Source organism: Scophthalmus maximus, chromosome 1, assembly GCF_022379125.1.
Source record: "Scophthalmus maximus strain ysfricsl-2021 chromosome 1, ASM2237912v1, whole genome shotgun sequence".
Lineage (NCBI taxonomy): Eukaryota > Metazoa > Chordata > Actinopteri > Pleuronectiformes > Scophthalmidae > Scophthalmus > Scophthalmus maximus.
In genome coordinates this window covers 28,075,605-28,100,000 of record NC_061515.1, presented here as the reverse complement: position 1 = coordinate 28,100,000, position 24,396 = coordinate 28,075,605, and the positions used below count along the sequence as shown (strand labels likewise).

The 24,396-nt window shown below is 45.2% G+C and overlaps 1 protein-coding gene across 1 annotated transcript in view; it reads right to left on the bottom strand.

The window, feature by feature from the left end:
- Positions 1-9,410, bottom strand: part of LOC118312998 (E3 ubiquitin-protein ligase Midline-1-like) — a 43,733-nt gene extending 34,323 nt beyond the window's left edge. Inside the window, exon 1 of the mRNA XM_035638145.2 lies at positions 9,190-9,410. The gene's annotated coding sequence lies outside the window, so the exon portion shown is untranslated. The remainder of the gene's footprint in view (positions 1-9,189) is intronic.
- Positions 9,411-24,396: the final 14,986 nt, after the last annotated feature.

Sequence of the window (24,396 nt, the reverse complement as noted above, 5' to 3'; positions counted from 1 at the left end):
AGTGCGAGGTGCAAAATATAAAATAGACGCCAGGTATATTGAATGTACATAGTGGAGGGAAACTTGAAACTTTTTAATAACATGCGATGCGCAAAATACATCTCAGGCAGATGGAAGGAAATGGGAAAAGCTTTATTTCTCCCTGTACTGCTGTTACTTACTCAAACACCGGCATACTGCGAGAATCGTTGAGTTGTTTATTTTTGTTTTTTTGGGGGGGGTATTATTGCAGACCTTTGTTTTGTGCTTTTGAACAAACCACCCCGTGAGGTTTCTGTCTATGCAAATTTTGTTATCTGTCAGGTTTCGGCAAGCTTTTAGTGAGAACTTCATTCCATCATTTGTTAGAAATCAAGGAAAGAGGAAATAAAAGAGGTCGGGACAATTTCAGCTCCGCTATTAAACGTGGACATCACTTGGCTGCTGCTGCCTGTTTCTGTTGTTGACTCCACTTTTGCCTTTTCCAACTCTCCCATGACTGCCCTCCCAATTCAGGCGAGCTGGCCTCGACTTTTGACTTTAGAGAGGTCTTATTTTTAACAACCAAGAATGAGCGGAATGCGCTGGAGTCTGTCTCCACTCTCAGGCTGAGACCATTACGGGGATAAAGCACGACAGGGTTATGGCCAAGACCTTTTGCAGAGGGCACTGGCGCCGTGGGTAGCCCGGGGTTTGCGGGCTATCACACCACACATGTGCACGTGAGACACGTGAAGGCAACACTTTGATATTTGAAATAGCTCTCAGTCAACCTCCCAGGTAAAATAAATGCAAAAAGACACTCTGGGGTAGCCTAAGACACTCTAGGCTACCCAACAAGGCAAGTCAGCATTCTCTCATGCAAGCACCCACACGTGCATTCAAATATCCATACACACATGAGCTTCTTCAGCATATTATCTTCCAGAGGCATCTTTATGACTTAGATATACGGTGCCTTAAAACCTCCCCAGTCACTGATCACTGTCTTGGACGGTGGGTTAGATATGCGTTCATGTTGCATGACTCATGGGAGGCTGGGAGATGTTCCCGGCGGAGCTGTTTGCACATTCACTTCCAAGTGTGACCGAGACTCAGAAACCCGGAAGCGTGCGTGACCTTTTTAGGAGCAACTCTATGGCTAAGTTTCATGGAAAATATCAAACACATTTCCCCTCGCGCTGACCCCTGGCCTTCAAAAGCGACTGCACACGCAGCAAGGGTCTGTGCACGATTAGCGCGGAGATGTGCATATGGTACCAGCTGAGCAGAGACACATCGGCTGCTTTGAAGCACAGTTTGGGATTAGGTATCGGCATCTCGGAGCGTGTTGTGATGCGCCGTGTTCCGGCAGATTGTGCTCTAGTGTCCGTGAGTTATCTGTCTCCGTCAGGTGACCTCAGTGAATGAACTGATCTAATCAGGGGGAAACTAATACCCCGAAATGGCCCTGGAAACAGATTTTTGAAGAGAGCACGAGAGGGAGCGAGGCAGATGGACAGATTAAGAGATTTGGAGGGGGAGGAGTGGAGGAGATAAAGGAGTCCAAGTGATGAACGTTAAAATGTAGCTGCACTGTTTTTTGGTATCCACGGTAAAATAATCTGCATGGGCGTAGTTCCTTTATTTTGTAGTTTGTGTGAAATGCCCCTACAAAAGGCCACCTGACATGCTGTCTTTCTTGTATGTATATTATACAAGTGTCAGTGAATGCTGGCAACTACCTGTTGCACAACCTGGTTAGCTGCAAAACCAGTAATTAGTGGGCAATAAATATTGGTGCAGGCTACTCCCTAACCCTCGCGAATACGACTTCGGCGATTACATTCGAGGGAAGTGACGGCACCATTAAAATGAAATATCATCCACGCTGGCGAGTGATGCAAATAGAGGGGGTGTGCATCAACAGTATATGAGTGCAGATAAAAGTTGTGTACATTTGTGCTCGACCTGGGGCTACAGGAGAGCGAGGGCAGGGGTTTGTAGGACAGCGTTTGCGAAAAGAAGAAATAATGCTCTCATACATTTTCGCTGCGTGAATCAGCAAAGTTAGATAAGTGTGTGTGTGTGTGTGTGTGTGTGTGTGTGTCCGCACGCAGTCATGTCCATCTGTATGTGAACTGACGAATGTTCCCTCAAGTGCAAGTCGTGAGATTTTAAAAAAACAGGACAGGGACCATGGCTCACAATGCTTTCGGCCACCGTGAGAAACAGAGGTCAGCCAATAGGAAATATATATCTTAATACCTTTTGTTTGCACACATCTACCCAGAAGCATAGGGTAGCTGAGATCAGTAGTTGTGAACCTCTTCACCCTGCTGCCTCCTTTCAAGTGTGACACCAAAGCGGATGCGATAGAAACCTCCTCGTCCTCAAACATCCTCATCCAGTGCATCTTCTGGTTATTTTGTAGTGGCTTTTGTAATTTACGCGTGCTTGCACGTCACACACACCCACATCCCACATCCCGAGTCTGACACATTCACCAGCAGCAACGGCTCAGGGTCATTCTCTGTCGCACCCAAGAAATTCAACCAGTAACGGCAACCAGGCTAATACAAATATGCCCATACACAGAAAAACAAGCACAGACATGCTGTAATTGCCCAAAAGCATGCACACACAAATCCTCAAACAAACACATACACAGTAACTGATGAACATAAACACACGCACACATAGCTTTACTCTCTCTCTCACACACACACACACACAATCACACAAATAATGTCTACGTGGGTGTCAGTCGGCATCATCATTAGCTGTCAACATGCCCAATGTGTCCCCAAACTGTCGTGAAGGGAGTCATGTCCCTGCTCCGCTGCCTCATCCCAAACCGTCTGGCACACCATGACAACAAGCGTAACCCCACTGCAGTCTGACTCACAATCAGATTATCGATCAGATCTAGCATGAGCAGACTCATAGACGGAAGGTTACATCATCTACCGTGCACTTGTGACCTCTTATGAACAAGCTCTCCAACCCAGCTGCGGTAATTCAGTCACCCAAGCCCGACACTGCTCCCGGCGGGACACCGATTCCTACTGTGGGCCCAGAAGTGCATTGGCAAAACCGTACCGCCGTTTGAGTTAGTGCAACTCTGTCATTTGGCGCCCCAAAGGAGGTAATAGGAAAGTCTATGCGAATATGCTTGAGGAGCAAGTTGTTATTTTTAAGTCGTACGCCGCTGCTTTAGATGAGCCTTCCCACTGTGAAAAAAAATTGACTTTTTCCCAGGTGTGCCAAGTGACAGCGTGAAGCATGAATTAGTTATAAGTGAAAGTCAGGCTCTGCAACCTCCCGTGCTCTCGTCCCTGCAGTGTGTGTGTGTGTGTGTGTGTGTGTGCGATGGATATTATAATACAATGGTTTATGTACTATAGTGCACCTGGCAGTGAGAATATAGTCTGATTTATGGCCCTGCCATCAGCTGTGACAGTGAGTGCACGCACGGGCTGCACACACACACACACACACACACAACATCTCAGTTTGTTCATAGTGAATGTAAAAGTTAATGTATCTTCTATGGCCACAGAAAGAATCAGGGATGCTAGCCGAGGATGTAAATGATAATGGAAGGGAATACCAAGTCGGCGAAAGCTGCAGCATTAATCAAAGGTCATGCATTTTGTATGAAGGTGAGGTGGGGGGCTTCGTACACTGTGGCCGCAGTGTGACTACAGTGTAAGACAGCAATGAATTATGAATGGAATAAATGATGGTCTCAGTTGGATCATTAACGGTTTGAATTATTAACAAAGTCTGAAAACAACTTTGAAAGATCACACTCAAACTGACATTTAGCACATATAAAACTCTCCAGTTAAGTATCTCTTGAATCTAGTTCAAAATTGGCCATTAAGGAGTAAATATCATGCATAGTCGGACACTTTTAAGGGGAGTTTCCTGAACTTTTCCTTTACTAATGCCTTTAATCTGAGCTCCTGAACGGCAGAAGTAGGGCACGTAGCAGTTATTATTTGCGATGTGAAACTTGGCTGCTGCAGGGAGAATGTCCCCTGCCAACATTTTGGTCTCCATTGTTGGAAGCGATACATCAACTCAACGTACTAAGTGAAGAGCTTTGACACCAACAAGAGACACCTTTAGTCCCACAGGTGGTCAGTCTGGCCTCCCCGCCATCTTTATTCAAATAAACACGCTCACATGTCTATCTAAATTAATACTTTATCCACCCGAATCCTGCTTATCCTGTGCCGGGTCATGGGAGGCTGGGGCTTATCCTGCTCACAGTGGGTGTAAGGGATTGTGCACCCGGGGCAGGTCGCCGGTCTGTCACTGATTGCGAATGCCTGTGTGCAAGTGTGAGTCTTAGGTCAGTGGGAGGGAACCAGAGCTCCCAAAATAAATAATGCTAATAAAAGGAGAATATATGGAGTTGAACCCAAGAGCTTCCTGCTTCAGGGCAAAAGTGCTAACCACTGAGCCAGACTGAACTCTCAGTTGCTCAGAATGCGTCTGAATAATAATACCATTTACCTCACAGTCCATGGCAAATCTGGCTACTTGAGAAAAATCAGTCGCTCACCCCAAGTGGAATAATAAGACGGAGGTTCAAGAGGCAGAACAAATATCTAAGTCACTTCTAATGCAGTATGTAGACACACAGATGGGAAGGCAGACAGACAGGCAGACAGGCAGCTTTGCTGGCACACAGAGGTGCGTCCCAGGGGACAAAGCTTCTTAAAGCGAATGACATTTGCTTCCAACATGGTTGCTTGCCCTCTCTACGTGTCTTGTTTCTCCATCGAGCTCGAGCTGTCCCCTCAGGGCCCGAGCCAACACCTCGTCTGTCGTCTTCTAACATCAGCACAGATAAATACTGCCAGCTGCAGACAGACAGGGCCACTCTCAGACGTGCACACACACACACACACACACACACACACACACACACACACACACACGCAAACTGACCTCAGCGGTTCAATCAATAAACCCCCCGCAGCACTTTTCCACAGTGTCCAGAGAAGAGACACTGGCGCTGTCTGTGTTTGTGTGGCTGCGTGTGTGCACTGTGACTGCTCTTCATAACAAACAAGACAATCCATAAGACCATTAGTGATATTAAATTGGAACGCGCGGCTTTGAACACGCCAGCGCTCGGTTCTTCTTTTTGGAAAGCACATCGCTGCCCAGTTAACACAAATCAAGCTGCGGATGCAGGGGCGTGTGAAGAGGCAGTGAACAGTGGATGCGTCACTCAAACTGAGCACATGGTGAGAGATGAGCATTGTTTGGACCCACAAGTTGACTGGCTCAGTATGTAGCACTGGAGATCCTAAGGAGAGTCTTTCTTATAATTTCAAATACAGAGAATACATAGTTTGAACTATAACCTCAAAGTCATAATGGGGCAGCCATGTAATGTACAACATGTGTTTTAGGACATTGACTGTTAATATTAATACTTATATCATCAAAGATGTCCAGATAATATACTCATTCCCTGATCTACACAGTCACTTGGAAGTCGAAGAGCGTGCTTAAAAGTTGAATTATCCGCTCAAAACATAGAAGAGAACTTTCCCCATGCAGTTTTCCAAAACAGCGATCCGACCGAGTTTACAGACACATTCCTTTTGTGGTTTTCCCTCGAGGCGTATGTGAAAACAAAAAGCGATTCAATTTCAGTAAACATCTAAACAGACAGTTACGCTTTGTTCAGAACATCATGGAAATCCAATTGTTTTCACCAGATCATAACGGCTGACTTTTCAACCCTGACATTAAGCCAAGCTTACACAATGGATGAATGTCATCATTATCATATTGGTTGTTGTAGTAAGTATATATATATATATATATATATATATATTGTTGGCAGCGCTGTGGGACGTGGTATTAAACCTTTGCAGGCCTTCATGTTTTTTTGTCCTGCGGCTATTTTAGTTCGATCAGCTTTCTCTCTCTCTCTTTCTCTTTCTGATCTGAGCGTGTCAAGGGCCTAGCTTGAATTTGTGTCGTCATCCCACAAAATGTCGTTGTAATGAATGGAGTGCTTTGAGGTTTTGCCTACTAATCACAACGCTGCACCTGGAAAAACCTGCTCCCCGTAATTAGTTAGCATCCTTTCCTGGAAACACATGGGGGGAGGGGGGGGGAGCCTGGTATTAAATCATGATACAGGGATAAAACTGCACATTCATAACCACATGAAGTATTGTTGGGGTGAACTCTCCCATAGCTTTGTGGACCGGCCCTTCCAGCACTGCCTTCTCCACCAGCACACGCTGATTCGATCCACTTCTGCTTGTAGGCCACATTGACATCTGAGCTTCAGTCAATCAAAGAGCCAATTAATGCAGACAGCAGTATCCAGCATTGATGAGTGGCACACTAAGCTGCTCAGGCGCGAAGACTTTGGAACTTCATTGCATGTCTGCAAGCAGCTTTATATCATCAACTCAAGTTTATTGTCACTGTGAGTGTGAGTTCCTGCAGAGGTAGTGTGATCTCAACGCGGTTCCCAGGACACCAACCCCCACCGTTGTCCTGCAGAGGCTGGCACAAATGCACAGTGTATTGAGAGAAGTTGGATCTGCAGTCGTGCCAAAGCTATATGTGCAGCGGGAGACTGCACAGAACACTCCACTAGTTCGCGGTCTATCTCATCACCAAGTGTCCCCGGCTCTCTCGAGCTTTGTCATTATGCAGATGAACATTCGAGTTCCATGTTTAGTCAACCCGAGAACAAACCAGCTCATTCACTTAGTCAAATACCCCCAGGGTGGATGAAAGGGGGCCATTGCAAATGAAATGCCTGTACTTCCATTTACACCCCACCTTCTCGTGTCTTATCTCACCCCCCTCCCTGTCCTTTCTCTCCATTCAAACTCCCTTTTCTCGAGCTTGGGTATAAACAAGAAGGTGGCGAGGAGCGGAGCCAGATTTCAGCTGTCGGGGAGCTGAGATTTGAATGCCAAGCTCTTGAGAGATGGGATTTCATAGAAAGTGTGTTTGTGAGAGTGTGTGCCCGTGCGTGTGTGCGTGTGTGTGTGTGTGTGTGTGTTTGACGGGGGTGTTGGCTATGCATGAAAAAGATTGGACACACTGGCAGTCGCTGATGCCAAGGCCTCCAAGCTCGAGATGTGGAATAGAGGGTGTTACTGAAAATGATTTGAGCGCAGAGCAAAGACGGATACATTTTTTTCTTCAGTGTATTTTAAACCACATTACCAACCAACAAATGTTTGATATTTTGTATGTGTTTTGCTGAAGCAAGATTGTGTGGATCAGACAAAAGCAAAGATGGGTTTTACCTCCAGAAACCAAAATATATTTTGCTTCCCCCAACACCTTCCCTCTGCACAGGAACTCACATGTTTGCTTCAGCGATGTGTCGTCACGTATTCAAACCTTCCTCCACACAGCGCTTCACTTCCTTTTAGCTCAGCGCCAGTAACACCAGGTATGCAGCTGTCACATCCTGATGCAGTCAGCAACACCTCCCTCTCCACATGTCAGTGCTGATTAAGTAAATCAAGTGTGTGGAGTCCATAATGCCGACCTCAGATTTGTGCAAATGGAAACATGAATAGCCATGAGTACACCAGACAAGGGAAAATTATGTTTCACATGCACCTTTTTAGTTTTCAGCAAAGATATGTTTCATTCATTTTGCACCTAAGTAAGTTGAAGAGTCAAACTACACAGTTGGCCATGGATAAATCCCGCCGACTGCACTAGCAGCTTAATGCATTGAACATGATGATTCAATATTTACAGCTATGTTTGTTTGTACTCTGACATTTAATGAACAAAACGCTTCGCAGAAAGCATCATTACTGTGTCAACAACAAGACAAACACAACAGAAATAACTCCTGTGGTGACGTGTAATGCAGGTTATCAAAAATATAACCACCTAAAGAGGAGTGTAGGTAAACACGAAGCCCCATGTTCGGCATTCAGCTTAGCGAAGTTGTCTATTATTGATAACAGCGTATATACACTATTTGTATTATTCATTGGATATGTCAGTTCCAATTCTCTTCAGACACTTTGCATTGCAGTGAGGCATGGGAGGATGTGTGGTTCCAGCGACAAACATGAAAACATATTTGCAACAAACAAAACAAAAAACGTATTTGCATGCATTAAAACTAAAAATAATAATACAAAATATTAAGAAACATGCCCCTCTGTTTGTCAAAGTTGTGTTTTGACAGCTAACTGAAGAAGCTAGCAGACCCATTGGGTTTGGATTTCAAGTGACCAAAATATATTGTTCTCAGACATGAACGTTAATGTAAGTGTATGTATGTATTTTGAAGGTGGAGATGAATCCTCATGATGCAAATATCCTTAGGTTGCAACTAAGTAACGCAACAAACAAGGCCTATTATTACACGGATTAACAAAAGCTTTAGCTTTATGACATGTTCAGTTCAGAGTAGAAAGTTTTCCAAATGAGCAATTTGTCTGCTGGCTCATGTACGTGGAGAATAAATTGGATGATATTTTGCTATAAATAAACAAAGGCCTTCTGGGTACTTGCAGAGTACGCTAACAAATTAGTGGTAAAACATAAACATAACATTCTGTGGATTTGACATGCAATACAGAACACAAAATAATAATAATGAAAGTATTAATAATAATCTGTTTAATTTGGCTGAATATTTTAGCCACAAAATACCGCTGACCACAAAGCCTCACTTAACTTGGTACACATGTATTGCATATTATTGTGTTAATGTACAATCAGTTCACAAGTAGTCTTTATATATAATATATATATTGAAATGTTTTCAATTTCAAACATTTACCTTGTTGTACTTTAATTATATATAACCACTAGTAAGTGATAATAATAAGCCCCTTAAGTCCTTAATTTACAGCCATCACGGTTATATCTAAATAAATAGTTGTGTTGCAATGGTCTACATATGAAAATGTTGTTACAATCTAAAGATATCCTAAAGACCATAAGCCGATAGAAAGTCAATGAACACCACATGCAGACACTCCAGTAGCACACAAGTGCATTCAGCTCCCACGCTCGGACCACATGGAGCAATCAAGCTCCCAAAACACCCCCACCCCACCCGAGCCCAGCCCACTCCACCCCTCCGATGTATGACATCCCATTGTGCCTGTGCTGTGAGAGGGGGAAAAAAAACATTGCCTCTAAAGGCATGGTCCCAATGAAAGTGAATTAGGCAACAAAGGAGGCACTTACTTGCGAGAGCGTCACATGGTCCTCCGACAGAAAAGGGGAGAAGCGTGCAAGGATTCCAGCGTGGATAAACAATTGTGAGTAACCTTGAGGAGTAAGAGAGAAAGTGGGCGGAGAAGAGAGCGAGAGAGTGAGTTGGAGAGATGGAAAAAAAAGGCGAGAGAGAGAGCGGGAGGATGCAGATTCATGCATCCACACACCCAGCGTACAAGCAAATCAAAACACTTAGGTTCTTTTCCTGCATCTCCCCTCCTCCTCCTCCTCCTCCTCCTCCTCCTCCCCCTCCTCCTGTGCAGCCACCCCCCACCACGGTGCCTTCGGGTTTTTACTCGTCATGTGTTCAGGCTCAGGCGAGCGTGAAGCGGGCAGTGGGAGCCGGCGCTCCAAGTGCTTTGTCCAGCGGTTGGGAAACTCATGCTTCCATCACGTGGAACATTGGGCTTCCTGGCCCCTCTCTGTGGGTTTGATCCAGAGCAGATGGATGGAGCGGCAGCAGTCCACAGCCAGCACCTTGGCTCATCCATCACACCTTCCTGGCTTATCATACGGAATTTGGGGGGGGGGGGGGGGGGATTATTTGTTTCTGTGGAAAATGCATAAATCCCCTTAACATGCATGTGTCCAGTTTCCAAGATCAGCTGGCAACAACATATCTCATTCGAATCAGTCCCAAGCAGGATAATCTCACAACTTACTCTGTGTGCAGACACAAACTCACCCTACGTCAGTTCAATTAAATGGAAAGCTGCTCTTGCTGTGCAGCCATTTGCTGATTACACAATTTACTATGCTGCATTTTTGCCCCCCTCACACTTGAAGAGCTGACGCAAACTGTTTCATTTTTTAGTAATGTTTGCAATTCTTTCCCGGCTTGCAGTTGCTTTTAACTTTCAGCGGTTGTCGCCCAAAGGGAACAGAAGCACAGAGCAGCAGAGGTTGGTTTTTTTTTACATTCAAGCTCATACTCCACAGTTTAACTTTGAGCGCTCTGGGCTAAAGGTTTTTTTAAAGACTAACAGGCTACGCATTTGAGTTGCAAATAGCTGGTATTTAAACGGCTTTCCCTTGCCTGAAAATACAATGTTTTAACATTTTAATTACAATAAATTTGGTCTTGGGGGAAGGAAAAATCTAGAAGTCCGCATGTAGACCATCGTGCAACACAGGACGCTCCAAACTGCTAGATCTGAAATACATATACGAATAGTTCACGTCGCCATGTGAGTAGCAGTCCTCATCATTTTACCAAAGCAGTGTGTCTATAGCAATGTCTGAATGTGCTAAATTACGCTTCTAACCATAACTGAGGGGGGGAAATAGTTCCAATATTAACATATTATTGTCTCATTATCCAGTGTCACTTCGTGGTACATGCTAATAGAACCGTAATTGTTAAGAAATGGTGTGTGGGCATGTTAGCCTGACTGACAGATGTCCCATATTATCACACTCAGCTCCTCAGCCACTATTTGGATTATTTTGGTCGCCAGAGCATCTGACAAAGATGGTGAGGACAGACTAATCCAAATCCATCCTTCACAACCAACCTTCGAACCATCTAAACCTCAAACATGACAGTCTGTCAGAAACTTTTTATTCTTCCTTTTTTTTTTTTAGCCCCTTCTACGGATGCATCTGATGACTGAGAGACCAACAAATGGTCATAAAAAAAAAACTCAACACAAAAAAAAAAACAAGAAAGAAAATGGTTTCCTTATGGTTAGCATTATTTTACTGTCATCGCAGAGCAAGTGCAAACGTGTCTGGAGAGGAATTCGTATGACTAAATCATACCGATTTGCTGAAAGTGATTTGCACCCCCTGCCAATCACAGTTAGGATTTGAATGACCTAAGCTTTTCCAACACATCTAACAACACGATCAGGAGCTAAATCGAGCTCCACCATGCAACATGAGACATGTTAAAGCGAATAAGTGAGGACTATTACTCCATAGAGATTACAGGTGATGTCGAGCTGATTTTCATGTCCGTATCTGCCCGCATTCGTTGGCCATGGACACGCAGCGAGATAATCTCGCAAACCACTCAGGAGAAGGCCTTTAGTTTCGTAATGCGTATTATCTGAGTGTGATTCCGCAAGTGCATCAACTTTCGTAGTTTCTGCTGAGTTGTAACAGTAAATTGTTCTCTCGCCGCACATTGCTTTGATAGCGGCCGCCTTGTTGTGCGCTCTAAACAATGTTACAAGTGCGTGCGTGATGGTTTGGGGAGGAATAGATGGCTGAGCTCCCACGACAGATTCAAAGACATTACGAAGGCGCAGTGCTTTTGTGTTTGCGCAGGTTGCAGCTGTTTCAGTATCTCCCCAGAGCTCAAAGATCAGTCCTAATACGTTCCACGCCAACCTCTGGCACTTCTTAATGCTTTCATCCTTTCTCTGCCGCAATGGAGCATATTGTGAAAGACCTGTTGGGTCTTACGTTACTTCAAAAACCCAGGCGAGCGGGACTTTTCCTTGTATTACCAATGTGCCAGCTGTGGCAAGTTTTATAATTGATATTTAACGATGTGATCTCACTGTCAGGTGTACAGTGTGTATTTGGACGTACGTAAGAAAAAGACCAAAGTGTCATTACTGGCAGCGTGGACAAGACCAGAGTTGTTCCGAGTCATCTTAGGACCACAGATCTCTCCAAGAAATGTCGTGGCGATACGTCGGGGAGTAATTCAGATATCTTAACACAAGACGAAAATGTCATCCTCGTGTAGGAGCTCGAGGACAAGTCAGGGCCCCACCACAAAGTCACTGGAGTTTGTCAATAGAAGGATCATTTTTCATCTACAGCTGATTGGCTCCAGCCCGAGATTTCACCGCATTAATTGCCACCAGCCACAAATCGGAAACTTGAAAGGAGAACACGAGGAATCTGCAGCTAAATCACGTGACGTTAAGTGACTTCTGGGTACTGAAGTTTCACAGTTTAATACCTTGCTGCCTAAAAGGTTCCAACCTGGCCTCATAAAGCAATAGTCTGCTTTATAACCCCCACAGTACATCAAAGGGGATAATTAATGGGCTCAATATGTTCCAAAGTGAGATGTGGGTTTATCGCTGTGCACACGCTGCACACAGATGCCGGCTGTGTACTGTACAGTATACAGTTTGAAAGTGAAACAAACAGGTCAAGGCTGCTTTTGCCTGAGCGTCAGCAGCTTTCCCTCGGCGGAATCTCCACAGGCAGGAGGTCAACTCTGCACCAGAAGGGAATCGCAGGCCCACGCGCTCCCCGTCTGTTCACCCAACTGGCCCATCTGTACAGCAGAAAAGGGCGAAACAAAAGTGCATTGTTTCTAGTATTATACATCTTACAGCAAAATAATAACTCTAAATGAGTACGATTCAACTAAATCAGTATGATGTAGTCATGTGGTTTTCCTCTGCAGACACATCTGTGCTGGCTGTATCAATGCTAACCATAACGAAAATATAACAAGAGCATCCAATACTGCATTCAACGCATGTGAGCAGGAAAAATGATCCTTTTTTTCCCATCAACAAATGAAGACAGTAAATACCAAACTATAAAATATATAATATGGCACATGATATGGCAATATAAATATGGCAGGGTTATGTTTTCTCCTGCTACTGAGTCATTACATAAATATGTCACATACTGTATCAGTAGAATCAATAACAACAAAGAGCCAGGACATGGCTGACTGGAGCCATCATTGCGTCATGACCTGAGGGTTGCTCAGCTCAACGACAACGACAGTCCATGTGGAAATTAAATATCTGTTTGCATTTTTCTGAAAGGACTACGGGGACATACGTAGATGGATAACATGCCGTAAGAAACTAGATGGACCTTGATCAACGACCCCCCCAGTGACTCTCGCTGTGGGTCAAAGGAATCAGCAGGAATCCAAAGGTTTGATAGCTCAGGGATTATGCAGAGCTATTCAGTCATAATTGTAAATATATTTGAGTGGATAAATGGGTCAATTGAAAGTATTTAGTTGGCTGTGTTGTGTATAAAAGCATGTGGATCACCTGCTTGTTCTCAAACCGAGATTGTGTTGTGTTGCGTCCTGACCAGTGTTGTTCTCTCCTCATGTTCCTCTTCATCCGTCTCCGCTGCCCTTGCAATGCGACACCGCAACAGGAACTGGCATTTGCACGCCGCCCCTCCGTGACCAATTTCTTCGGTGGCTTTTCCACTTGCCATATTAGTCACTGTGCGTCGGCCAGTTCACATTGCCACGGTAGCCTTTGGGCGACGCCTCTGGGCTTTGAGACGTATGTGGGGGGAAGGGCAAGCATGTCATGACTGCTTACTCTTGGTGCCAGCCTCTCCTGCACGGCTCCCTCGACCCTTGGACCGCCTTCAATTATGCTGTGTGTGCGGCGCTAACAGAACGCAGCGAGACACAGCTGTGAGCGGCGAACATGCGAGCTGACCTGGAAAAAATAATTCCTTTACTGCAAAGGGCCCGGCGGGTTTGAAGGGCACAGTGTGGTAGGGCGGCTGGCAGGGCGGGAAACATTGGCAGTATCGCTGCCATCAGGCCCGGCTGTGTTTGTTCACCGTCAACTGCTGTTTTGAAAGCAATGTGCAGAAAAGGTGGATGACTGCCTTCGCACATAAGACAGTAACTCTGTTGCAGTTGCCAAAGACTTTGCTTTTCTTTTTAATGATCCAGATATTAGAGTCCTAAGTGAAGGACTCGGAGGACACTTAAAGACCTTTGAGCATCCCCATGGCTCTCATGCTCATTAGAGAAGGGATTGAATGTTCGCGGGGCTGTTTTACATTCTTGTTTCCCGCTGTTTTCTCCTCTGTGCGTGCGTGGTGATTTAATTAAGTCCACTGACTTTTCTAAAGGGCAACTGGAAGAACCAACACAATTAATAAAATGGGTGACTCTTCTGCTCTTTGTTCCCCTTTCCTCCCCCGCACGGCCCCTGACTTGATTCACATTTGGAAAAGTCAAGTCTGGCCTATCCCCTGTAATTACGGTATTCACCAACTTTAGGTATAAAGTAAATAACACATTCAAGAATTCAACAAGTAGAGTTCTGACCAGGATGCACGAGTTATCTTTTTGATGCTGTACGACATGTATTGCGATGGCTCAGCTCTACAGCACAATCTACAGCTGTAAGGCTCAATGACAAGTGCTGGTGGATCAGATTGTGGCCGCGACACATTCACGGTCCTCAGGGACTCGCTCAAATGTCAGCGTAAGCGTGACGACGTTACTTCCAAAGCAGTGGCTTCTCTTTGGGATTTCTCTCCGAACCTGAGTTATTATCAGGCGTGTGGCTCATAGATGGCTCAGGCGTCCCATAGGACTGTTCAAAGTGTAATGAGGTTAATTAGCAAGAATCATGACCTGGACTAAATAAAAATGTTAGACTGCATATTATGAGGAGTTCTAACGTAAGGTTTAGACAAAGAAACTATAAGTGGGATTGACTGAAATGGGTTTTTTTCAATTCCACTGTTGCTGAATCCTCAAATCCCAGATCCGCCCCACATGACAGATTTGTCAGTGACAAATGTGGAGTGTTTAATATTCATAAGATAAACATGCAATTCATTTCTACGTTATCCATCATTTTATTAACAGTGGACCACAATGCGGAGGCACATTTGGGAGCAATCCAGGAGAAGATCCTACCGTGATGTACAAGGCCACACCTCATACTGGACACGTGTTCTCTCGTATGATTCTCTGCCAACGCTCGACAACTTCTCTGTGACACTACAAGACATCATTCACATCACGTTAGGTTCAATTTAGAGCAGCGCCTGCAAACAGGGCCAGAATGGATGCAGGTGGGTTTTTTTTTAATAATCTTATCCAATCTGGACACCAAAGTGCACGGAAATATGTGGCAATAGCTTTGGGGGAGTTCAAAGAAATCCTGTCAGACAGATAAATCAGGATAAAGAAGTCTGGCCTGTTCTTTTATACAGAATAATCCAGACAGAAATCCTTGCCCACATGGCACACACACACACACACACACACATCGGGGGATGAGTCTGTAAGGGTGGTTTGAGGATTCATTGGTCATGCAGCCACAAGCTGAAGGTCAGCATCCAGAGGACAGTTCCCCCCCGGCGGTAACGAGAGGGGTTTCAAGGTCAAACACAAAACAAGCACCCACACAGAGTTTTTCCGTGCGTGCGTGCGTGCGTTGCGTATTATTTCATCTGTGTTCTTGTGGTCTTCATCGGCCGCCGCCTCTTCGGCCCGCCGGAGTTTTTGCCGTTGCACACGTGTGCCACTGTTGACACACGCGAGGCCATGTCGAGGATCATCGGTCTCTCAACCTCGCAGCATAGCAATATCTGTTTTCCATTGCCTGTCCTAAATTATGTATCTCCTCACCTGCCTTTAGCATACAGTCCGACGCACCGCTTTGCAGACACACTGTGCATACGGCGCTTCTGTGTGCATGTGTGGTTTTTCAAATCTGGTGCGTGGGGAGGTCACTTGTGCCGACTTCGTTTGCATTTCAATTACTTATTTAAAATTACGGCGCTCTTCAACCAGCCTTGAGCGGGTGGATAATTTCCTTTTTTTCTTTTAAATGTTTGATATATTATCTGGCCCCCTTTTCCTTGAATCCTGATTTATTACACAGCTGCCCTTCTACGTCTTTTGAATTCGACTGCACTGAAGAGTCGACCATTTCTTTCTGTAGCGTTTCTATATTTGCTTTATCATCCTCCTCTATATTCCCAATTGAGATCACGATGAGAGCTTCTGAAATGAAAGGGCAAGCCACAGCATCCACTTCCCCACCATGTATATTTCATGCTCGCTGATTCTTGCACTGTATTTCTACGTCTGTATAAGTCTATATCTTTTTTTTCTTCATCCACCGAGCACGTCCTCTGAACAATGCAGCCTTTGGCTCTTAGGAAGCATTAAGGTTCTGTCAGATGAGTCGGAAAAATCCTGCTCGGAATGAAATGCTCTCAAAAGCCCCATGAAATCTTAAACACTTTTTTTTACTTTGCATTCGGAGCCAGTAAGTGGACAAACTTAGGATTTCCACTCTTCGGATGTTTGGGTTGTTTTCTGATCGGGTCAGAGGTGTTTACTTTCTACAAGGAGAGACAACTGCATGAACAAGTGTGAACGGAGACTAGAAAGGGAGTGTGTCTTCTTTTCGACCCTGCGTGGAGCTCGGTGTTGTTGTCGTCGCTGAGACAAAAGCAGTGCATGTGCTTGGTTTTGTGAATAAATTAGACTGTAGTGCACTCAGGCACCTTGATGCCTTTTAAGAAATTCAATTAGAATTTTTCATTTCCCCCCCCCCCCCCCCTTTAAAAGGCACTTTGACTGTATCCAGAGCTGCTCGTGTGAGTTTGCACATCGCGGTCACATTATTGTCTGCCTACATTTTCTGCACAACTTCCCCCCTGTGCTTGAAAATATAAATGTGGGTTGATTGGTGTCTTCGCAACTTCAGTTCAAGTCAGCGGACTCAGGTCACATTTGTGAGGTGGTTCATTTCACTTGGCTCTGACCTTATTGTTCAATCTTGCGTTGCAGCCTGGAGAAAAACCAATGATTTTAGGAGGTGTGCAAACTCCCGATTCACACCATCGGCTGTTTCCTTAACCGTCGGTTAAAAAATTCATCTTAAAAATACGGCTGATGGGTCATTCAAAGGCCAATGAATGCAAACCTGCACTAAAAATAGCTCCACTACAAAGTTTGCAGAAAATCCTCTCGCAAGTGTTGATTTAATGAGGCTTACGTCTTGAGCTGTTGCCGTGGATGTGAAAGCATCAGACACCCTGAACACGTTGCACTTTCTCGTTGTGTGCACTGGTTGGATACGCCGTTTCCCACCGCTCATGAAGATACACACACCATCACACACACACGTACACACACACATCCTTACGGGGCATGTTTGTGTGTACATGCCACGGGACAGAGGCGGCCAGATGCTGCTCCGTTTGAAGTAAATGCGCATCTGAAGTAAATGTGGATTTGATGTTCACATCTGTTTTGTAAAGAGGCAAAACATCTTTTTGTTACGCTGACCTAAAAAATGATCAGGGCCCTCTGCTTCCCTGAAGCATGTGCAGTGCCCACAGTGCACGGGATGATTTCTAGATGACTTTTGTTGGAAATCAATATCTGAAAGATGAAAAATATCCATCCGATTTTTGATGACGTCTCTCTCTCAGTGATCAGATCAGATTCTTTTATGCTTTTAAGGCCTTAATCCCTTTTTTTCGGGAAGTGATCCTAATATGGGATTGGGATCTTTTGGTGTTTTGGGCAAAACTCAAACATGCACACTCACAAGCCAACTCGGTCACTTTTTCCGCCGTATTTCCAGGGGCCTTTGGCGATCGGAGGCTGTGTTTTTCTGTAACGCCAAACAGTTTTCAAGTGCTCCAACTTTCCAGGCGTCCTCCTCCTGTCTGTGAAAAGTCCCAGAGCTCATGAATCCAGAGGAGACGTTAACTAGGATGTTTTCAAAGAGGCATGACCGGCAGAGGAGTCAAATGGTAAACATCATTCCTGTAATCCTGTTCAGCATCAGCGCCTTTGCTTTCGTCAGTGTTGGCGTGCGGATCTTAGCAATTTAGCTCAAAGCTGCGCTGGGCTAATGTGTTAATTGCAAAATTGTCCTAATGCATTCAGCATTGCTATTTAATGATGGTTATGTGCATTTCATCAGAGCTCAGGGTAAGCAGCAAAGTGCTGTCTGTTGTTTGTGTCTGTAATAGTCATGAAACACGTTCTCGAAACAGCTTTTCTGTAATTCTATCTGAGGTGGTTTTATTCCGCATGTATAATTTGGCTCAGTACAAACTTGAGCTGCAACAGAAAAAATAGGCATTTGCATCAAGCTGCACACTCTGTGGGAGTCCTCAAAGGCAGTTACTCATTTGTTCTGGGTGCTTCAAACAGATACAGGATGACACAGCTAACTGAGGTTCTCGGGGAAAAAGCACGTCGGACTCAAATTGATCGCAGATGTGACTCGCGTTCGGGGGGGACATTTGCTCCTTCGAACTCTGACTAGGGCGATCTCTTTGGATTTCCATCAGCAAATCGGAAGACTGAGCGCTTGACATATGGAGAGCTACAGCGTCGTATGATCGTGGTCATGGTGAAAACAATAACACAGTCGCTCCCCGTCGGCGTGAGTGGGGAGGGCTGGACGCTGATGCAGTCTCTCCTGACTTGGTGAGAGACCACAGATGTGGACCGACACACCCTGTTCAAACCACACACTGGTATTTCCACTCACCGAGGACCTGAATCCATTAAACGGACTACTCCGGGCAAAACAGAGAAAGGAAAGGGAGTATGATTTCATTTAACATCGATTTTACATAATTTGCCTTGATGCACAGTGGGAATAAAAGATGCGGCTGTGTTTGTGTAATTCCCTGAAGGGATTGCAAGATGGTTTTTCCAAAAGCAACCAAATGCAAATAAAAGATGTCCAACATCCCTTCTTGCCTTTTAGCAAATTGCTTTGCTACGGCGGGACAGCATATTCAAATCTGCCCTGCTTTCTTGTCATTCATCCATCCGAGGATGAAATGTTGTCCTGGGGGAATGACAGCAAACGGTTTCAGGAAAAAACCCTTGTGACTGTAAACACTATGTCACCCCCATCAGCCTTGAACAAACCTTTTCATTGCTTTTGTGCGGCGAAATCCAGGTGTGATTGAAGTCAACACTTTCCTCACACAGGCTTTTGCCATCTGTTATCCAAGGCCAAACAGTTTGTTTTGTGAAGTCATTTTACAGAACCTGAATTCCTCGGCTCCTTCCGATCACGTTGGCATTCGATGGAAATCGGGCAGATTTACCCCCGATAATTAAAAGGTGTTTTCGGGGTCCATCCTCTGGGACACTGGCGCAGACTGCATAGCACTGAATCAGCGGATTGTATTCCAGCACGGACCAAAGTGGTGGACTGACAGACAGACTAACTGTCTCTATAGGAAAACCACTACCTTGGCTTAAAATAACACAGCAAAGGATCGTATGAGAGATCATATCCCAGAGGGGAAAACCCTGTATGAAGTTTCGACTTGTCAGAACCGAAAGGCTCTACAGCGGAATACAAGCTTCTGTGGCTTCCAAGCCGTACATTTGACTAATTCATGAGGGATCCTTTTCTTCTCTCCAGTGAGAAAGAGAAGGGGGGGGGGGGGGGGGACGCTCGGAGAAGAGGAGAAATTAAAAGGAAAAGTGAAAAAGATGGAGAAAAGAAGATGAAGTAGAGATCTTATGATACATAGCTCCGCAGTGAAACATTAATATGCCCACTGCTCATGGCACAGGCATCTCTGCACCTTTCTGTCAGACCAACCCCCTCTTGTCTTATTCCACACCGTATGTATGAATGAGTTAAATACATTCTCCCAAACCCAGTTTTTTTAACTGCAGGCATGTACATTTTTGTATGATTTCCTCAGGCTTCATAAACACAACGCCGGCCGGCTGTGGGACAATGAAAATGTCAGTAAGTTTCCCCTCCAAAGAAAAGCTAAAGCAGACACTCCCCCCCCCCCCCCCCCCCCCCCCCCCCCTCTGGAAACCAGCAGTGAATTCAGCAGTTATGTGCTGGAATGTTAAATGTTTTGTTGCCGCTTGATTCTTTTTTCCTGATATGCTGGGCACAGCCAGTGGGAGGAATTGGCAGAAATGAATGAGAAGGATGGTACTGAGCAGAAATAGTAGGCCACACGGTGGAGATGAAGCCATGTGGTTGCTTCAGAGACGAGGACGTGGCTTTGTTATCGGTGTCCCCTCATGCTTGTTAGCATCAAGAAAGGAACTAACAGTGGATTAGGTCAACGTTTCAGACATTGTAGACGATGGAGACGTCAAGGGGAAGGAGCCGGAGAGGAGAAGCAGAAGAATAAGCAATAGTTTCCTCACGGAGTAACTGTAAACTGGGAAAAAAAGGCATACATGTCTTTTCATTTGGGCCCCGCAGAGGGCCGGGAAATGTAAAAGGATCAAAAAAGCAGAGAAGACTCAGGAGGAGTGAGGAGGTGTAGAAGAGCAGAGAAGTGACAGCCAGGTTCTCATAGCCTATAATTATAGCTCTGCCTTCACTTCTCCTCTCCTCACCTCCCGTTCTGTCGCTCCTCCCTTTTAACCCCCAAACCTCGCACTTCCTCGTGCCCGCGGTTGCCGTCCCCTCTCCTCGTCTCCTCGTCTCCTCGTCTCCTCGCGCTGTCATCTGTCATTTCCCGCGCCGCTCGTCCTCTCGCCTCGCCCTGCTCCTGCGGGAGAGATCTGGGCCATGGCCGGCCCGTTAGCTCGCCCAGCAGGGCAAGGCGGTCCTCAGCCTGCGAGGGCGCCGCCGCTTTGTCACACACAAGTGCTCTAGCAAGGCAAACATCAACACGAATTCGAGAGGAGAGGGCAGCTGACTCGGGGCTCGCTCGGTTTAAAGGTGCGATAATAGAACGTTAAAAAAATGCAAAACCACTGCTATAAAATATCAATCTGATCCATACTTTTACCTATATTTTTACATATTCACGTCCGTATATGAGACAAATATACCAGTAATTGTGATAAAGGTTATTTCAAAAGGTCAAGAATAAACCTTTAAGCTCAGCCCTATAATTATTTTGAAGGCATTATACAGAGAGGTGTTGTCCGCCCAGTGCACCCACAATATTTTCCGGGTACCTGCCATGCACGGTCATCCGTTTCCCGCCGACTTACCTCAAATATTTGCCCCATGTCGTGTGGAAGTGTGTTCTTGTATGACATGCAGCTATTCTGCCAAGTTTCTGCAAACCAGTCTTGAAATAACAGACCTCCTTGTGACTTGGCTGTTGCTCTACCATAATACGTATCCAATGAGTTGCCGCCGTCTGGGCCTCCTCCTTAGGGTCCTCAAGTATGTGCAACTCGAGACCAAAAGCAAACGGCTCAAACTTCAATAAAGTCCCGAAACCGTCGGCAGTAATTCAAACGTGTCGGATACCTCTACACTGTATACATGAGGAGAATGTATTGCAGGAACCGAATACAATTTTCATTTCTCAGTCACAGATCTGTCATCACTTATACATTTACTCATCCACTATTTTTGCAAAATTTTAAAAGCGACAGTCAAAAAAGAATGTCAACACTTTTAATGTTTTAGCTTTCCATCATATCACATGATCTTCATGATCTCCACATTGGCTCTGTTCACATCTACCTTTGGGGCTTTTGTGTCATGAAGCAGTTCCACTCGAATCTGGCCAAGTTTAAACGCAGCACAGCCCAAGAGACGCTGAATGTCAAGTATCGCTTTGGTTTCAACTGTAACATTTGACATTTCCGACGTGTCGGCCCCGTGTCGGCCTTGTTTTGGAGCGTCGGACAGCCTTTGGCCAAAGTGTGGCTAAAATCAGACTTTGCTCACGTAAGCCGGGGAGTGGCTCTTAGGTTCCCGGAGATCCTCGGCTCATCCAGAAAAGGAAAAGGTAAAAACCCCAGGATCTCTCCGTTCACATCCTAGAGGTCGGGGCAAAATCCACACAACAACTTTTAAGTGGTGAATCAATATTTCACAAAGTCTCCTGTGCTGCAGAGGGCCTTCACCAAACAATGGGATCCTGACCTGCATTATTCATCCCTCACTCATTCACTCCTCTCCGACTCAGCCACAGAACACACGGGGGACTCAACTTTCCCAAAGTGAACTTCAGGCGAGAAAAAACCTTTTCAAAGCGTCTACCTCTCCATACTCCGGTGGCGTGTTCAGTCACTTCACACCGTCCCTAATAATGCTATGCACATTGAATAATTCATCACTGATGAACGTCTCACAGCCCTTCACTTTGACCGAATGACAGATGCACCCCAAAATGTCTAAGTCTATCAGAAATGCGTAGAATCCATCCATCTAATTTCAGAAATGGATACAGATCTATATTTAGAGGTTCTCCAGTCGCCATCAAATCAAACTTTGGATATCCAATGAGCATAACAAAGTTATTTCGAAACGGTTCAAATACTGGCAGCAGATTTTTAATGAACTTGACATTCAATGCTTCATGGCTTTTAGTAGGTTTCCACTAATGTCTTTTCACAGCGTGTAATTAGGCTCACACCATAAAGTGGAGATGAGGATCACTCAGCCTCAATCAGTGTATTATCTCTGCACCGGCCCATTGCTGAACCTGGCGACTTAATAGTCCCTGAACTCCATGTGGATCTGATTGCTCATTGATTATGAGTGAATGAGGTCAATCACGACATTCAAAGTGACTTTAAAGAGCACAGAGAGCGACGGCGAGAGGATTTCGTAGCTAGACTGATGTCAGGATGAATTTTATCCCCCTCAAGTCCGTCAATAAACCCTAATCTCACAATGCTGCCTGTAAAAGGGAAAGTGCCCGGCCAGAATTACAGCCACTCACTTCTCACTGAAGGTCTCCAAGTCAAACTGATTGAGTCAAAGATAGAAGTGCAGGGGGGGACACAGCCTGATAGACACCCTCACACCTTGGGACTGCTGGAATCATCCCACCCATCACCTGAAATAGCTGAAGAAGTTGATTTATATTAGTATGTAATGAAAGAAAACACCTGGATGCACTGAATTCCTATGGATGATAACAGAATTATAATATGGCAATTGGCATTTTTAGAGAGAGGAAATTAGCATTTAGGAAACAAGGAGGGTCTAATTAAAGATTTTACTGAAATGCATTATGGGAAACGTACCCGTTTTGGAGCTTGGAGCTTGAAGCTTGATCCACCCTGGGAGATGGAAGTCAGAATATCGCTCCTCTGCTGCTTTGATTTGGACCTCTCTCATTTGAATCTGCCTGTAGTTCCCAGACACTGGGGTCGGGCAATGCTAAATCACTGGGGTACCAAGTGATTAATGCATTTCAACATATGTGTAAGGCCTCAAGCATTGACACTATGCAATTCAAAGATAGGAACATGGAGGAATACTTTCACTGCCAAGCCCGCAGAAGCTTCAAACAGGAAGTGGAAGATTCAGTTTGTGTTACACCATTTATAATTTACACGGATAGAATTACATTATTTAATTGGACTTGTCTCTGTGCAAACCTAATACAGCAACACTGGGGGGGGGGGGGGGGGGGGGGGGGGGACAGAATAACTCCATAGCTGGTGAATTTTGCCAGGGGCTGTCAAGAGGTAGCTCTCACGAGAAATTAAACTCCTCCAGTGCCAAACAACCAAAGGGGGAAACCTAGGGGAAGCCATGATACTGCTGCGCCGACGTGGCACTGGTTCCCTGCTTCCTGTCTGCGTGGCTGTCCAGTTTCGAAGAGCCGGCAGTTGAAAGAGAGGAGTCGTTGGATGGCCCCATCACGTAGAAGCCAAACGGTCAGCTGTGATGATGTGCCAGAGACCGACTGCAGGCTGCAGCCTCTTCTCACTATCACAGCTCTGCACACGCCGCAGCCCAGGGGAGGATTCACCTGGCAGCCGCGCGTAGAAGCTCGTGCGCCAAACGCACACGAGAGGTCTGTTCAAAAGGTCCATGGGGAGAAAATATGCCTGACAAATTAACAGATTTGACCAAAAAAAAAAAAAAAAAAATAGACACATGCACACACGCACACCGCGCTATAAATAGCATTACTGCAAGGAGTGTCACTCCTGCTAACATCAACATACAGCTGCATAGATTTGTGTCCCACTGCCTTCGAGGGCTGTGGGAAATCTGTGACAGCGCTCATGAGTAGCTGGGGCGCACTGCACTGGAGTCCAGCTGACTGAGTTGACTAATTTAACAGCCCCCGAAGTGAACTCTGCGTCATCGATTCCTAATTGCGATGCTTTTTCTTCTTCGGCTGAAGTAATTTATTCAAGTAACGTATTAATGGCTAACGACGATCTCCCCTTCCTCCCTCCCACACACACACATGCCTACAGCGTGAATCACCAGGCGCACAGGTTTACAGGATATGGAGTGAAATTGCAGTCTTCAGCTTCGGGATGATGTCCTTCACATCTGGCCTGACGAACACATTCTCTGCATGTGTTCCAGTGCTCTGTATACTGTACACATGTACTCTGTGTCTAAAGGAGCAGTGTGTGCCATTTATTTAAGTTACAAAAGTTTCAGATGAATTAGGATAAATTGGTCAAACTACCATTTTTGTATGTTGTGTCTCTTCTGAATGCAACATTTTATTTGCAATGACAAGAATTCCTCTTGAATAGTTACATCGTCTGAATTT